The following is a 17,395-nucleotide window of genomic DNA, read 5'->3' as shown; positions in this document are numbered from 1 at the left end:
GAGATACATTTGGACGTAAGTTGGACCAGAACTGTTTAGGGCTTTATAGGCCAAAGCCAGCACTTTGAATTGTGCTCGGTAGCAGACTGACAGCCAGTGAAGCTGGAGTAACAGGGGGTTGTATACTCTGTACGTTGCTCCGATGAACAGCCCAGCTAACACCCGTTGGACTATTTGAAGCTTCCAAATAGACTTCAAAGGCAACCCCACGTAGAGCACATTGCAGTAGTCTATTCAAGATGTAACAAGAGCATGGACCACCTGGCTTCTCAACTTGCCAAAGATTGGAAGCCAAAATTCACAGGGTTTTTCTCATAGAAACCATGGATGGCCATAAAATCGGGATATAGCCAGGAGAAGGTATAACAACATAAGGAGCTGCATAACATCGAGTCATTGGTCAGTCCAGCTAGATATAATTTGCTTAACACTGGAGGCAAGCATTTCAGCCAGTTTTTTTTTCTAGCCTTATTGAGGGATTACACCATCTGCTCTACCACTAAGCCACAATTCCTCAAGGCATTTCCTACTGGATGTTCTTCTCTGCTTATGCAAATGGTTCATTAGAGAAAGCTTACTTGCTACATACAATCCTGACAGGGAGCTACACATATTGACAGTGTTTTACCCTTTTAATATGTGAAAGGGTAAAACACACAAAATGGAAGGGTTACAAATAGCACCGCTTTGCTGTCCAAGCCAAGAATGGTAGCTTTTCTAAGCTATTTTCCAAACCAAATGACTCTGGGAAAATATTAAGATGAGTACAATAACCCATTTAGTGTGCCCCCCCCCCCCTTAACTCTGCATCTATTTTTTGACTCATTAATTACTAGGATGTCATAATAGCAGTACAGGCAATCCCCAAGTTACAAACAAGATAGGTTATATAAGTTTGTTTTTAAGTTGGATTTGTTTGTAAGTCAAACTTCAGCCCCCCCCCCCCTTAAATTCTCATGGTGGTTCACGAAAAGGCCTTACTGGTGCATTATTTAAACTGTTATGTTTATTCATATCATGATCTGATCACCATACTCAATATATCCCATATGCATGGGGGTATTGGGGTAACGATACAAAAGGTTTGCTAGGGTAGACCCTCTTTCACTCAGACTCAGCCCCCCCCGAAGCTCAGCCCCCCCCCCCCCAAATTGAAATCCTGGCTATGGGCCTGTATGTATGTATATCGCCATCACAGAATGAATCCACTTTAAATTCGGTTTCTGCCTCCTGCAGAATTCTGGGGTCTATAGTTAAATGAGATTGTTAAAGGCTCTTTCCTAAACTACAAACCCCAGGAAAAGAGATTTAAAGATGGGCTCAAAGCCAACCTTAAAAACTCTGGCATAGACACTGAGAACTGGGAAGCCCTGGCCCTTGAGCGCTCCAGCTGGAGGTCAGCTATGACCAGCAGTGCTGTAGAATTTGAAGAGGCACGAATGGAGTGTGAAAGAAAGAAATGTGCCAAGAGGAAGGCGTGTCAAGCCGACCCCGACCAGGACCGCCTTCCACCTGGAAACCAATGCCCTCACTGTGGGAGAACATGCAGATCAAGAATAGGGCTCCACAGTCACCTACGGACCCACTGCCAGTATACTGATCTTGGAAGACTATTTTACTCGGACACTGAGGGATCACCTAAGTAAGTAAGTAAAACAAACCCAAGAATTCTGCAGGAGACAGCAATCAGATTTAGTGAGAGAGGGAGAGAGGGGGGGGGGGGAAGCTTTGTGCCCCTGTTCAGAATATTTTATCTCACTTTCTGTCCCTGTGATAATTGAATTTTGAAAAAAATTGACTTGTTGTGGAAACAAGGATTGGTGATAAAGCTTCAGTGGAGACTCTCTTTTTCTCCCATGAGTGAATTTTCAGGAGTGAATTTCTCTTCCCAGGGGTAGATCCTCTCATTTCCTGTTGTCTTGCCCCTGTTCTTAACTATGAGTCATTTGTAAGTCAGCTGTCTGTAACCGGGGGCTGCCTATAGTTGGACATGTCACTTTTTGAGTCATGAAATCCCAGCTTCACAGAATTAGGCAAATTAGACTCCAAACCAGATCCATCTGTATTAGTAGATTTCCTGAATTTCCATAAAGCTGGATTAGATTGAGGGCAGGTGATCTACAGCTTACCCAATTCCTGCCCTACAACTCTCTCCCAGACTACTGCAACCAGAATAGTAATACATCCCCAGAAACAACCAGTTTTGTTAAGAAGCAGGAAGTACAGAGATACTTCTAACTGTAAACTCCATTTCTTTTAGGAATGGTTCTCCTGGGAAATGGTACATGAACAGAATCATCCATCCGAGTCATTGTTCCCAGCGGAACTGGAACAAGAGTTGTCATATCCTTGGCAGGTTCAAATTTCCTTGACTCTTCATGCAGAGATGAAGGCAGTCTGTGCGTATATATATGAACACAGGGAAGAATGTGACCACAATGAATGGACATGTATATTTATGATTCATGTTTTTTGGCACTTGATGCACTACCTCTATCCTCATGGAGGTAAAAGGTTTCTCCCCACCCCTGAACTTGATAATTTTATGAAGTCCCTTTGAAATCTATGATGCTATAGCTTCAATCACAGAATTGAGACAAGATGAGACAAAACATAATTTTCCATTCTCTTGCATCAGAATAAAAATGCCTACTTTCTGCCAATAACTAAACAAGTATGATTCAGCATGCCAGTAACTGAACATAGATGAATCAGAAGTGTTTGATACCAAAACGATGGGCTGATAGGTTCTCCGATTCCATGCACTTTCCTTCAAAATAACAAGCACTTGCCTTGCCCAAGCATTGTTCCACATGAATGATGCTGGATGATCAGGGAACCTTCCTGGCTTCAGCTCAGCAAATTCTATTGGCACGTTCACTGTGTTCTGCAGCAAAAATGAAGAAAAATAAATGAAGAGGCTTATGACCCCGGCATCTTAATAACAAACTTCATCAGTTTGAGTACATCCTGACACAGGCTAATGTCTCTATCAGCTAACATCTGCTTTCCTCCCATTGCGTGTCTACTTCAGCACATGAATTGTAACTGCATGAAAGCATTGGACACTTACATCTTGAGTATGTAAGAAGCTGTCCAATTAAAAATCAGACAACAGCTCAGTAGGGTCTGCTCCAGCCTTCTTCAGATGCATTAGACTACAACTCTGTCAAATCCCAGCCATCAAAATGATGGCTGTGAATGGTGGGAAGTAGAGTCTGACACAACCTGAAAAGTACAAGATTACTAAATAATTCTTCCCAGATATCCCTGAGTTGTTATAGATTGGACATAGGGATTCTTGTTTGTTTGTTTCATTGTCATTTTTCCTTTCCTTGAACATACGGCCCAGAGCATCCTATTGTTGCTTCTCTCTTGCTACCTGAATCTTTCATTCCTGTTAATTAAGAGAATGTGGCCATGCTTTCCAACACCGATAACACTAGATGTTGGAAATAGCAACCTTCTCAAGCCTCCACTAGTTAAATTGCTTAGTGTACTGTATTTGTGTGCATTAGTATGCAATTTGACTTTAACTCCTTGTTGTGGGAAGGGCTACAGACCATGGGATCAGAACCGGGACTGTTCAGGACTCAGACTCCATTTTTGAAACTACGTTTTGCTTTCAGACGTTTGAAGGAAGAAGTTCAGCTTAAAGACTCCAGTAAAAACAGAGGTATGCTTTTAGAACTTAGTTGAAACAGACTACAGTGATTCTATTAGACTCTCAAAACAGAGAGATGCTTTGGACTTTGGAAAAATGCCCTATGTTATCTAAACAGAGAAACTACTTAAATCTACTTGTAACTGGATTGATATGCAAAGTACCTACAGGGTAAATACATGAAGTTTGTAGAACTCTGCTTATTTTTGTCTCTTGAGAGCATGATTTAAAGGCAAATACATTTTAAGGGAGAGTAGGTGTTTTTTGGGCAACTAAATAACAATGATGATGATGATAATGATGATGATGATGATGTCGCCATACCAGGTGACAGCCGCATTGAGGAAAAACAACAGGAAAAACTCAGCCGCTATCAAAACCTCAAAATTGAACTGCAAAGGCTCTGGCATAAACCAGTACAGATGGTCCCAGTGGTCATTGGCGCACTGGGTGCTGTGCCAAAAGATCTCAGCTGGCATTTGGAAACAATAAATATCGACAAAATCATGATCTGTCAACTGCAAAAGGCCACCTTACTTGGATCTGTGCGCATCATTCAAAAATACATCACACAGTCCTAGACGTTTGGGAAGTGTTCGTCTTGTGATTTTGTGATACGAAATCCAGCATATAGATCTCATTTGCTGTGACATACTGTGCTTTTGTGTCAATAATAATAATAATAATAATAATAATAATAATAATAATAATCTTTATTTATACCCTGCCACCATCTCCCCAAAGGGGACTCGGAGCAGCTAACATGAGGCCAAGGCCAAAAATACAATACATCAAAATAAAATACAAAGAAACAAAATTTACATCAAAACAAGATACATAAAGGAACAAAATAAAATAAAAAAGTTACAAAATAACATACTGAAGAGACAGAACACAATGGGCGGGCCAAACGCACAGGATAAAAAATGATAAAACCCTGGATGTGATAGTAGTGGGAAAGTGTAGGAAACTAAAAGGAACAATTCAGAAACTCTGCCAAATGTGTGTGTGTGTGTGTGTTTTGTGCATTAGCATGTCTTTATCTCTGACAGTTCAAAGACATACCTAGGTACATCAGTTTAACAGCTGAGAAACCTAATTGCCTTGCATGATTGCTGGTGAATGCCATTTTTCACAAAAGGTTATGACTCTATCAGGTCATGCTTTTATGACTTCTAATAAGGTCATGCCTTTCCAAAGATCATAAAATCTCCAAAAAAGGTTATGGAGATTTCCATTTTCCAAAGCAATTAAAAACTAGGCAGAGCTGCAAGATTATGTTTTTTGCTTCGGGAATCAAATATTTTCAGCTGGAGTTATGACACCAATCAATTCCTGTTCAAGTTAATGGCGTGTGTCCCCAGAAAAGACAAAGTTGAAACATACATATCTTAAAAGATTTTTTTTTAAAAAAACTTATTACCTGGCCATTTTTTTCATTTGTATCATTTTTGCTCCTAAATATCTTTTGTGTATTTAGCTGTGTTCATTCAAGATGCAAAATACCTTCAAACTGGAATTATTGAGTTGGAAGAGATTCCGTGGGCCATCCAGTCCAACCCCCTGTCAAGAAGTAGGAAAATCACAGATAGCCAATTCTCTCACACCAGAAACGACTTGCAGTTTCTCAAGTCACTCCTGACATGGAGAAATAAAATTCAAGATGCAGAATACAATCAAACTGGACAAGGATACACTTCTCTCCTAACAGCTTATACTCTTCACCCTGTTTCTCCCTCGAATCCTGCCAACTAATAAGATTTTTCCTATGAGATGGTGTGATCCTCATTGCAGAAGACAATGGCTGAGCTCCAAGCCACATTCAACAATTAAGATAACTTTAGTGGGTTGTGAAAGTTAAAATAATAGCTGCCAGAAAATGAGGAGAAATGAACATGGACAACTAATGAAGAAAAAAGGAGAATAAAAGTACTACTTTTGTTCAACTGTAACAGATTTGCTTCAATATATTTTCTCCTCAATTACCACTAATTGAACTGATATTAAATCTACTTTTCTTTCCACCAGGGAATTCAGTGTTTTCGCACTCCCTTTGAAAATGGTAATTAGTTCACCTAATCTCTTTCTATGCAAGCAGCCTGCATTCTAATGTTCTATACCAATCTCCAAATACTGCCTTTCATGTAAAAGCTACCCCAAAAGCCCCAGTCATGCATTTGTTGCAGGGTTGTGTCAGGGATGTGGCTGCTAATGACACTTGTCAGTACACAGCTTCCATGACAATCCTAAATCAAAGCTCCTCTTTTGGACTACAGCTCCCAAATTCCAGTGATCATGCAAGCTAAGGGATTCTGAGGGCTGTGGTCCAAAAACGAGGAGCTTTTTAAAGTTCTGCATTGCCGGACCAGAAACTCTCCACATCAGGCAGAAGAATCTTATGTCCCACTAGCTGTGACATATAGGTTGTAGTAGGCTGGCAGTAACACTGCGTGGAGGCTCTTTTTGACATGGCTGTGTTGAGGCTGGTTTGACAAAGGTTCAGATTTGCATGCAGGATCACAAAAAATGTTAAAAGAAATCTGTTTCAGCTTTTCTTTAAAAACAATTCTGGCGCCAAAGCAGATGCTCAAATATCATACTTTGAAGGAGGGGGATTAATATACTCATCGGTTCCAAGAAGGAGTCAATGCTGTGGAGAAGAATCCTATATTTGGACAGCTATGAAAAGAAGAATTAGCAAGAGCTCTGCATGCAGAAATGCCAGCTTTGGTCTCTAGTGCATGAACAGGACTCGGTTGCCAGTCCTATAAACCAGTTGTTCTCAATGTGTGGCTGTGGTAACTCCAGGGGATTATCAATGTACTCTAGGTGGGAGACAAGTATTGTAACCATAGCAGTAAAGAATTTCCAATAATGCTATGTACCTTCAAGGTATTTTAATGGCAGGATTTCATAGAATCATAGATTCACAGAATTGTAGAGTTGGAAGAGATCTCATGGGCCATCCAATCTGATCCCCTGCCAAAAAGCAGGAAAATTGCATTCAAAACACCCCTGACAGATAGCCATCCAAGCTCTACTTAAATGGCTCCAAAGAAGGAGCCTGCCTCCCCCACACTCCGGGGCAGAGAGTTCCACTGCTGAACAGGTCTCACAGTCAGGAAGTTTTTTCTAATGTTCAGATGGAATCTCCTTTCTGGTAGTTTGAAGCCATTGTTTCACATCCTACTCTACAGGGCAGCAGAAAACAAGCTTGCTCCCTCCTCCCTATGACTTCCTCTTACGTAGTTATACATGGCAATCATGTCTCCTCTCAGCCTCCTCTTCTTCAGGCTAAACATGACCAGCTCTTTAAGCCACTCCTCATAGGGCTTGTTCTCCAGACCCTTGATCATTTTAGTTGCCCTCTTCTAGACAGTCGCCCTCCTCTGGATTTATCCAGTGAAGGTTTGTCACTGCCTTCCTCTGAGAATGGGAAGGTGTGGCTTGCCAAGGGTTTAAGCTTTGGTTTCCTAGAGTCCTAGTTAGCTGCTCAAATCCCTATACCATACTGGATCTCTTTTCAATAATGCTACTGTGGTTTTTTAAATGTACCATAAATATCTTTTAAAACACTTACCACAGAATCAAAATCACAGTCAGAAAATACCACAAGGATCATCCTATACCTTCAAGTCGCCTATTTATTTATTTGCCCTATTTATATCCTGACGTTCTCAACCCTAAAGTGGAATCAAAGTGGCTTTACATATAGACAACTATTCAGTGCCTTCAATTAAATTAAAAATGAAGAATATACAATTAAAATGAAAAATATAATATTTAAATTAATGGACATTAAAACATTTAAAAACACTGCATTCACTATTAAAATCACACCATCCACAATAATAATCCAGGGGTGTTCCAGTAATCATAGAATCATAGAATCATTGAGTTAGAAGGGATCCCATGGGCCATCCAGTCCAACCCCGTCAAGAAGCAGGCAAATCGCAGACAGCCAATTCTCTCACACCAAAAATGACTTGCAGTTTCTCAAGTCACTCCTAACACAGAGGGGGGGAAATCAAGATGCAGAATACATTCAAACTGGACAAGGATACACTTCTCTCCTAACAGCTTATACTCTTCACCCTGCTTCTCCCTCAAATCCTGCCCAATTATAAGATTTTTCCTCTGAGATTGTGTGATCCTGATTGCAGAAAACAGATGGCCATCCAGCCTCTGTTTAAAAGCCTCCACCACACTCTGGGGCAGAGAGTTCCTCTGCTGAACTGCTCTCACAGTTAGGAAGCTCTTCCTAATGTTCAGGTTGAATCTCCTGAACATCACTGCACATATTACATATCTACTATTGTACTACAGTTATTCTCCAAAAGCTTGATCCCAAAGCCAGGCTTTCACTTTCCGTCTGAAGGCCAGGAAGGAGGGGGCTGATCTAATGTAACTGGAAAGGGTGTTTCACAGCCAAGGAGCCACCACTGAGAAGGCCATGTCTCTCATCCCCACCAGTCACACCTGTGAAGAAGGCGTTCAATGGGACTTACTCACTGGCAAGTGTGTTTAAACCAACTTCAATGACAGGAGAATATTTGAGACTGTATTTGAGGCCAACATTTAATTGCAAATTAGCCCAATGAGTCAAAGTGTTATTCTTTTGTTCCACCCCATATCAGCAGGGAATGTCGCTAGAATTCAGAACGAGCCACCCAGATATTCTACAAAAGAGCAATGATTTCAACTGGCCTAAGATAATACTTCAAACTCTGCATGTATAATTGGAATGTAACAGGAAGCCAAGTCAAACACAGGTGTTTTTGCTACACAACTTATAGCAGTATGGTTCTACTTTAACTACCATTTACCCCCCCCCCCCCCCCAGTGGTGCAGTGGGTTAAACCCCTCTGCTGGCAGGACCGAAGACCGACAGGTTGCAGGTTCAAATCCGGGGAGAGGTGGATGAGCTCCCTGTATCAGCTCCAGCTCCTCATACGGGGACATGAGAGAAGCCTCCCACAAGGATGATAAAAACATCAAATCATCCAGGCGTCCCCTGGGCAATGTCCTTGCAGACGGCCAATTCTCTCACACCAGAAGCGACTTGCAGTTTCTCAAGTCGTTCCTGACATGACCAAAAAACCAAAGAACTACCATGATGACACCCTAAGAAATTTGCGATTTAGGGAAGGGAATTGTCAGAGACATCTAGTACCACACCAAACTACAAGCTCCAGGAGGTCAAAGTGGAATCATAACACTGTAACACTGTGCATCGTAAAAGAAACCCAGGCAATTACTGAAGGGTTTGACACAATAAGGGTGCATCTATACTAGGCAAACTTTGGCCCTCCAGGTGTTTTGGACTCCAACTCCCACAATACCGGCTGTTAGGAATTGTGGGAGTTGAGGTCCAAAATACCCAGAGGACCGAAGTAATTCGGTACTGTAGAATTAATGCCATTTGATATTACTTTAACTATATCGGCTACACTATAGAATCCTGGGAGTTGTTGTTCTACCAAGTCCTTCCCTGTAGTTTAGGGCCTCACCAAACTACAAAATCCAGGATTCCATAGCATTGCGCTACAGCAATTAAAACAGTATCAAAAGTGTGTTTACATGCATCCTAAATGTAAATTGATGGTGGAAGATTTTTTAAAGGATTTTGCCATCGAAAGGGGAATCTTTGTGCTCCACCCAAGCCCAGGATTTTGTTTCGGGGGGGGGGGGGGGTGAGTCTGAGTGAAAGAGGGTCTACCCTAGCAAACCTTTTGTATCGTTACCCCAATACCCCCATGCATATGGGATATATTGAGCATGGTGATCAGATCATGATATGAATAAACATAACAGTTTAAATAATGTACCAGTAATGCCTTCTCGCGGACCACCATCAGAATTTCGGGGGGGGGGGGGCTGAAGCCCCCCAAGCCACCCCCCCCCCCCGGCTACATGCCTGGCCCTTCCAGAGAGAGGCCTTTATCCCAGGATCTGATCCCAGATTATCTGCTTTGAACTGGATTATATGAGTCTCCAATGCCATATAATCTGGAATGAGACAATAATCTGGGGGCCCTTCCAGACAGGCCCTTTATCCAAGAATCTAATCCCAGGTTTTCTGCTTTGAACTGGATTATATGAGTCCACACTGCCAGATAATCTGGGATAAACAGGAAGACCTGGGATCATATAATCCAGTTCAAAGCATATAATCCAGTTCAAAGCAAACAAAGTGCATTATCTGCTTTGACAATACACTGCCCTATATTGCAGAATATCAAGGCAGAAAATCCCACAATATCTGCTTTGAACTGGGTCTAATGTGGGATTTTCTATCTTGATATCCTGGGCTGTGTGGAAGGCCCCCCAAACTTTCACCAATATGGACTTTTTCACAGCTTTCGTTGGGGTTTACCATGGAAGTGAAGCTATCCTGTCCCTCTATCTATCTATCTATCTATCTATCTATCTATCTATCTATCTTTTTGGGAAATGGGAAAAGCTGGAGGAGACTGGAGAGCCCTCTCCAAAGGCAGATCCGAAAGCTTGGGCGGGCCAAAGGAGGAGGAGATGCTTCAGAGGCTTCCTCTGGATCTGGAGGGACTGCCACACCTTCCCTTCCTTGAAATCAGAGCCCTTCCAAGTTCCTTTTCCAGGTCGGAGATGGACAGGGAGATGGCACCTCTTGCCTCCCCGTTTAGCCAGCAGCTCTGTTGGAGCCCTTGGGGGCCACCCTTTCTCCCTCTCCTCCCAAGGCGAAGTGGGGATGGATCGGGTCCCTCCTTCTAGTGCTGGGCAAGGGAAGACTGGGCACCAAGTCCGGAAGGAGAAGCTCCTTCTTGGTCCGCGGCAAAGCTCTTCGCTTGGCTTACCTTTCTCATGGAAAGCCTCCCTGGACGAGACTCTCTTCCCTTCTCTCTCGCCTTCGCAGCCCATTCAAAACGCAGAGCTCCTCACCTAAGGCAAGGCGCCTTGGCTGCGTCCCTGCCACGCCGCCGCTCTTCCTGAGAGCCAACGCTCCCTCTTCCAGATCCTAGAAACCAAAGGCCATCCAGTCCAACCCCTCCCATCCTCCAAGCCCTCCCGACAGATGGCCACCCAATCTCTGCTTAGGAGACCTCCAGAAAAGGAGATTGCAACACATTCTCCCAGGCAGCATCTCTATTCCAACCGCTCTTACCCTCTTCTCAATGTTTAGGTGGCATCTCTTTCCCTGCAGTTTGAATCCACTCTCACAGGAGCAGGAGCAGCAGCAAAGTCGTAACCCCCCTCCTCAATATGACATCCTTTCCAATATTGAAAACATGGCAATCAATCATGTCACCTTTTCATCTCCGAGCCAAACATACCCACTGCACCTCCGAAAGCTTGGCTTCCAGACCTTTGACCATTTTGGTCGCCCTTCTCTGGAGGCATTCATTCCAGCTTGTCAATATCCTTCTTGCATTGCAGTGCTCAGAACTGGAGGCAGGATTGTTTTAGATAAGGTCTGGCCAAAACAGAACAGAAGGGGACTATGGTTGGGAAATGGCATTAATAACCTTTTGGGAAAAACTAGCTTGAGTCATCCTCCTCCTTAGTAGTAAATATATCCACTAGTATTCATGCAAGGCAATTAGGTTTCTCAGCTGTTAGACTGATATACCTAGATACCTCTCTGAATTGTTAGAAACAAAGATATGCCAATGCACAAAAAACAGCAGCGTTTCAGAAGTGTTATTTTAGAAGCCCAAAATCATCTAAAGGTAAAGGTAAAGGTTTCCTCTGACAGTAAATCTAGTTGTATCTGACTCTGGGGTGGTGCTCATCTCCATTTCTAAGCAGAAGAACTAGCGTTGTCCATAGACACCTCCAAGATCATGTGGTCAGCATGGAGCATTGTTACCTTCCCGCAGAAGCGGTACCTATCAATCTACTCACATTTTCATGTTTTTGAACTGGTAGGTTGGCAGAAGCTGGGGCTGACAGGAGGAACTGACCCTGTCTGTTGATTTGAACCGTCAACCTTCTAATCAGCAAGTTCTGCAGCTTAGTGGTTTAACCCGCTGTGCAGAGGCGGTCCTAAGTAATTTTCAATGGTAAGCAAACAGTATTTTGGCGCCTCCCCCCCCCCCCCCCAACCAATCACTGATATATATATTCTGTTTGTCATGGAAGTTCTGTGTGCCATATTTGGTTCAATTCCATCCAGGCATGTAGCCGGGGGGGGGGGGGGGGGTTGGGGGTCTTCAGCCCCCCCCCCCCCTGAAATTCTCATGGTGGTCCATGAGAAGGTCTTACTGGTACATTATTTAAGCTGTTATGTTTATTCATATCATGATCTGATCACCATACTCAATATATCCCATATGCATGGGGGTACTGGGGTAACGATACAAAAGGTTTGCTAGGCTAGACCCTCTTTCACTCAGACTCAGCCCCCCCCCCCCCCCCTGAAACAAAATCCTGGCTACAGGCCTGATTCCATCATTGGTGGAGTTCAGATTGCTCTTTGATTTTAGGTGAACTATACATCCCAGTAATTACAACTCGCATATGTCAAGGTCTATTTTCCCCCAAGAGTGCCTCAAGAGCGCCCCTGGGCAAAATCAACTATACTGCAAATGCTTACTTTGCATAATGGTTGAGCCGCCCCTGCCGCTGCGCCACCACAGTGGTGGGTTAAATCGCTAAGAAGAGGACTATTTTTGGAAAATGGCATTCATAACCTTTTGTGAAAACCAGAAATCTCCACAGGCTTTTGGAGCGTGACCCTTTTGCAGCTTAATTGCAATTCATACTATTCGGAATAATCATAATCTTTTTGAAAATGTGATCTTTTTGAAAGTATGACCCCCCCTCCAAAAATAAAACAGAGTTTCAGAAGAATTCTTTTCAGTTGCCCAAAAAATCTACTCTCCCTTAAAACATTTTGTTTTAAAGTATGCTCTCAAGAGACCAAAAATAAGTAGTCTTCATTAAAATAACATAGTTGGTTTACTTATTCAGCATCCAGGTATATTGCTTATGAATCCAGTTACAGATGGATTTGAAGTGGTTTCTCTGTGCAGATAAAACAGAGCATCTTTCTTGGAATCTTATTAGTCCAACGTCCCAAGCATCTCTCTCTTCTGAGAGTCTAATGGAGTCTCTACATTCTAAAGTGGAGTCTGAGATCTGAATAGTCCCAGATCTGATCACATGGTCTGCAGCCTCTCCCACAACTTAGAGTTACAGAAACCTGCATACCAACACAAACATATACAACACATTAACTAATCTGAATTATATACATGTGCAATGACTACAGAATCGGCCTTGGACCACGATCTTTGGATGGCGTGATTTTAATACTGAATGTAATTTTAAAATGCTTAACTTGTTCTAATTTTATCTCAACTAATTTTACGTTTTTAATGTCTGTATGTGTTGCAAAGCATTGAATCATTGCCTTGAGTGCCCTTTGGGGTAGAAAAAGGTGAGGTATAAATAGGCTAAATAAATAAATAAATAATACATAACAAATAACTAGTATAGGAGGCTTGTAGAAGGTTGCTATTTCCAACAATTATGACTTCCCTTGATCTACTAGACACAACAGCCCTCTTGATGTAGCCTAGATTTCCATTGGCTTTTTAAGCTGCCTCACCATATTGCTGTGTTTATCTTTGAGTTGCTGCACTTCATCATTAAGTTAGGGCACATCCACATTGACCATTTTATTGGATTCAAGTCATAGTAACAAAGATGGTACAAAGTGTCCTTCCTATGTAGTTAAAAAGCCAAAAACTCCTAATTCTGCAGAGGAAAGGTTCTGGTCCATCCACTTCATGCTATTAAAATATATAGTACAAAGATAGTACAAAGTGTCCTTCCTGTCTAGTTAAAAAGCAAAACAATAAAAAAGCACTAATCTAGCAGAGGAAAGGTTCTGATCCACCCACTTCATGGTATTCTATCTGCAAGGAACTGTTTCCAAAGCCTCTCTTTATTTTTTAAATAGAGGAGCAGTTAGCCTTCCATTGGCATGGAGTCTGCAACAACAACAACAACAACACTTTATAACTTTATTTGTATTCTGTCCTATCACTCCAAGGGGGCTCAGTATGGATTCCAGCATATACAGAGAAGCCAAACATTTAATGCTTCGAAACAATGAAACACGCATGCACACAAACTAAAATAAGGGTTTCACCTTCATCTCTGGGCGTGTTGCTCATTTCCATTTCTAAGCTGGAGAGCCTGCATTGTCTGTAGACACCTCCTCGGTCATGTGGCTCCATGACTGCATAGAACGCCATTTAGCTTCCCGCTGAGGTGGTACCTACTGATCTACTCACATTCACATGTTTTCAAACTGCTAGGTTGGCAGGAGCTGGGGCTAACACCAGGAGTATGACCCCGACCTGCGGATTCGGAATGCCAATTTTCTGGTCAACAAGTTCAGCAGCTCAATGATTTAACCATTGCTCCATCACATGGATTCAACCATTCAGGTCTTGAAAATATTGTATTCCCCTGTTCTCAGTCCCACCTGCTCCGCAAGTGCAGTTGGTGGGGATGAGAGACAGGGCCTTCTCAGTGGTGGCCCCCTGACTCTGAACTGTCTCCAGTGAGATTAGATCAGCATCCTACCTTTTGGCCTTTAGAAAGAGAACAAAGCCATGGTTATGGAACCAAGCTTTTGACTAGTAAAGTAACGCAGTACAAGGAGTATATATGGAATATGTGTACTCGACTTCTGGAATGGCCCGGTCTACGAGTGTAGATCACATGATTTTAATGTTTAATGTACTTCATGTTTAAATGTCCTATGATCTTATGGTGAATTTGTCTTGTTCTATTTTATGCTCAGTCATATGCTGTTTGGTTTATGATTTGGTTTATATATATAAGGCATTGAATTTTGCCATTATTTTTTGTAAACCGCTTTGAGTCCCCTCAAAGAAAAGCAGTATATAAATACTGTAAATAAATACTGTAAATAAATAAATAAAATCCAAAAAGTAAACCTTAATTTTGCCATTTTATATAAGTGACATCATTTTGCTACACTGTTGTATGCAAAAGGGCTTGAGCATACATGGATTTTGGAATCTATAAGGGCCTGGAAACAAACCCCAGATATCATTTACATTTGACAATATGCATATGATATAGTTTGAAATTATAGAGTCAATTACACCAGTTCAGGACCCTGCCACCTCTTTTTGCTGCATATGTGTATGTACTGTATCCATGGCATCAGAATAGCAACTGAACACTTGGAGAAATTCAATCTGCCCAATTTCATTTGGTGACCTGAGATGAGCATCGACTTTGCCCGCTACAGCTTAAAAGTTGACCTACTTTTCAGGGCTCTTGTCAGGACTACTGGGATTCAGGGTGAAACACTTTGAAAACTTTAGGATGCTACAGGCATGATAAGTAAAAACAATAATAAACCCTGGCATGCCTTTAAATCTAATGATTTTCTTTGGAGGGAGCATTTGCAGACTGAAGCCCACTTTGTCAGATACATGTATTGAAAAACAAACACCTCTTTTTAGCATATAGAAGGATTAGTGTATATGCCACATTTGTTTCAAAGGCAATAAGCACTTTGATATTTCACAAAACATCCTTCAAAACATGTGTCAGTTTGAATTGGAGGTTACCAGGCTCGTAGCCAGGATTTTGATTCGGGGGACGGGGGACGGGGAGGGGGGGACGGGACTGAGGATCTACCCTAGCAAACCTTGTGTGTTGTTATCCCAATACCCCTGTGCATATGGGATATATTGAGCATGGTTATCAGATAATGATATGAATAAACATAACAGTTTAAATACTGTACCAGTAAGGCCTTCTTGTGGACCACCCTGAGAATTGGGGGGGGGGGGGGGGGCGGGGGGCGGGGCTGTATATATTGATATGCAGTTTCCCCTTAACTCTATGTTGTTTGAGGTTGTGAGAGGGACTCCTTCCCACCTAATTCCAAGGAGGCTTCTCAGGTGCTAGACGAGTGCCTGGCCGCTGTGTCGATCTGGATGAGGAAGAACAAGCTGAAGATCAATCCCGACAAGACAGAGGTCCTCCTGGTCGATCGTAAACCGGATCGGGGTATAGGGTGGTTACCTGTGCTGGACGGGGTTACACTCCCCCTAAAATCACAGGTCCGCAGTTTGGGTGTCCTCTTGGATTCCTCGCTCACACTTGAGGCTCAGGTGTCGGCGGTATCCGGGAGGGCCTTTGCGCAACTGAGACTTGTGCGCCAACTGCGACCATACCTCGTGAAGGCTGATCTGGCCGGGGTGGTCCACGCCTTGGTCACCTCTAGAATGGACTACTGCAATGCGCTCTACGTGGGGCTGCCCTTGAAGACGGCTCGGAAACTTCAACTGGTCCAGCGGGCAGCGGCTAGGATGCTAACTGGGGCTCATTATCAAGAGAGGTCTACCCCTCTGTTTAAGGAGCTCCACTGGCTGCCATTTATTTTCCGAGCCCAATTCAAGGTGCAGGTGCTTACCTACAAAGCCCTAAACGGTTTGGGACCATCCTACCTGCGCGACCGCATCTCCATCTACGAACCCTCACGTTCACTTCGATCATCTGGGGAGGCCCTGCTCGTGATCCCACCTACGTCACAAGCGCGCTTGGTGGGGACACGGGACAGGGCTTTCTCTGTGGTGGCCCCCCGACTTTGGAATGCCCTCCCAAGAGATCTCCGACAGGCCCCTACCTTAGCAGTTTTCAGGAGGAATTTAAAAACTTGGCTGTTCCGCTGTGCCTTCCCAGAATAGGAATCCCCATCCCAAGCCTTAGTAGCACTTTAATCACAACTAATGTTGTTGCACACTGCACTTTTATCCTACGTTCCTCCTACCACTTCAGCACTTTTAACCCTGTACCCCATCGCACCGGCCGAACCAGTTTTAATATTGTCTTGATGTATTGCCATTGTTGTTGTTTTGCTTAACTGTTTTGATTTGCTTGTTTATTGTTGTGTTATGTTTTTATTGTATTGTTTTGAGGCCTCGGCCTGTGTGAGCCGCATCGAGTCCTTCGGGAGATGCTAGCGGGGTACAAATAAAGTTAATAATAATAATAATAATAAGGGACTGCAGACCATGTGACCAAATCTGGGACTATTCAGACTGAGACTCCATTTTAGAAGTCAGTTTGCATCAGAAACAGTACAGTACAGTTTAAAAGTCAGTCAGTACAGCGCATGCAATTGTCGGTATCAGAAATCAGTGGTGGCAGTATGCTGCAGTGTGCAGTCAGACTATACTGAGTAAATTTTCAGTAATGTATTTAGATCAGTGGTTCTCAGCCTTCCTAATGCTACGACGCCTTAATACAGTTCCTCAGGTTGTGATGACCCCCAACCATAAAATTATTTTCATTGCTACTTCTCAACTGTAATTTTGCTACTGTTATGAATCATAATGTCAGTATCTGATATGCAGGGTGTATTTCCATTCACTGGATGAAATTTGGCACAAATACCCGATACACTCAAATTTGAATGCTGGTAGGATTGGGGGGAGGGATTGATTTTGTCATTTGGAAGTTGTACTTGCTGGGATTTATAGTTCACCTACAATTAAAAAGCTTTCAGAACTCCACCAGCATTGGAATTGAACCAAATTTGGCACAAAGACCACCCCTGACAAACAGAAAATACTGGAAGGGTCTCATGGGCATTGACCTTGACTTTGAAAGTTGTCGTTCACCTATATCTATAGGTGTGGACTCAAACAACGATGGATCTTGACCAAACTTGACACAAATACTCAATATGCCCAA

At 42.8% G+C, this 17,395-nt stretch overlaps 1 protein-coding gene across 4 annotated transcripts in view; it reads right to left on the bottom strand.

Moving 5' to 3' along the window:
- NPY5R (neuropeptide Y receptor Y5) overlaps window positions 1-17,395 on the bottom strand; it is a 46,875-nt gene that overhangs the window by 11,472 nt on the left and 18,008 nt on the right. For 2 of the 4 annotated variants that reach the window (XM_067468706.1, XM_067468707.1), the window contains one exon: window positions 2,793-2,887. The gene's annotated coding sequence lies outside the window, so the exon portion shown is untranslated. The other 2 variants (XM_060778756.2, XM_060778754.2) reach the window with 2 other exon arrangements.

Source organism: Anolis sagrei, chromosome 5 (assembly GCF_037176765.1).
Source record: "Anolis sagrei isolate rAnoSag1 chromosome 5, rAnoSag1.mat, whole genome shotgun sequence".
Taxonomy (NCBI): domain Eukaryota; kingdom Metazoa; phylum Chordata; class Lepidosauria; order Squamata; family Dactyloidae; genus Anolis; species Anolis sagrei.
The sequence above is the reverse complement of the archived record's forward strand: the minus strand, read 5'-3'. Positions and strand labels throughout refer to the sequence as shown.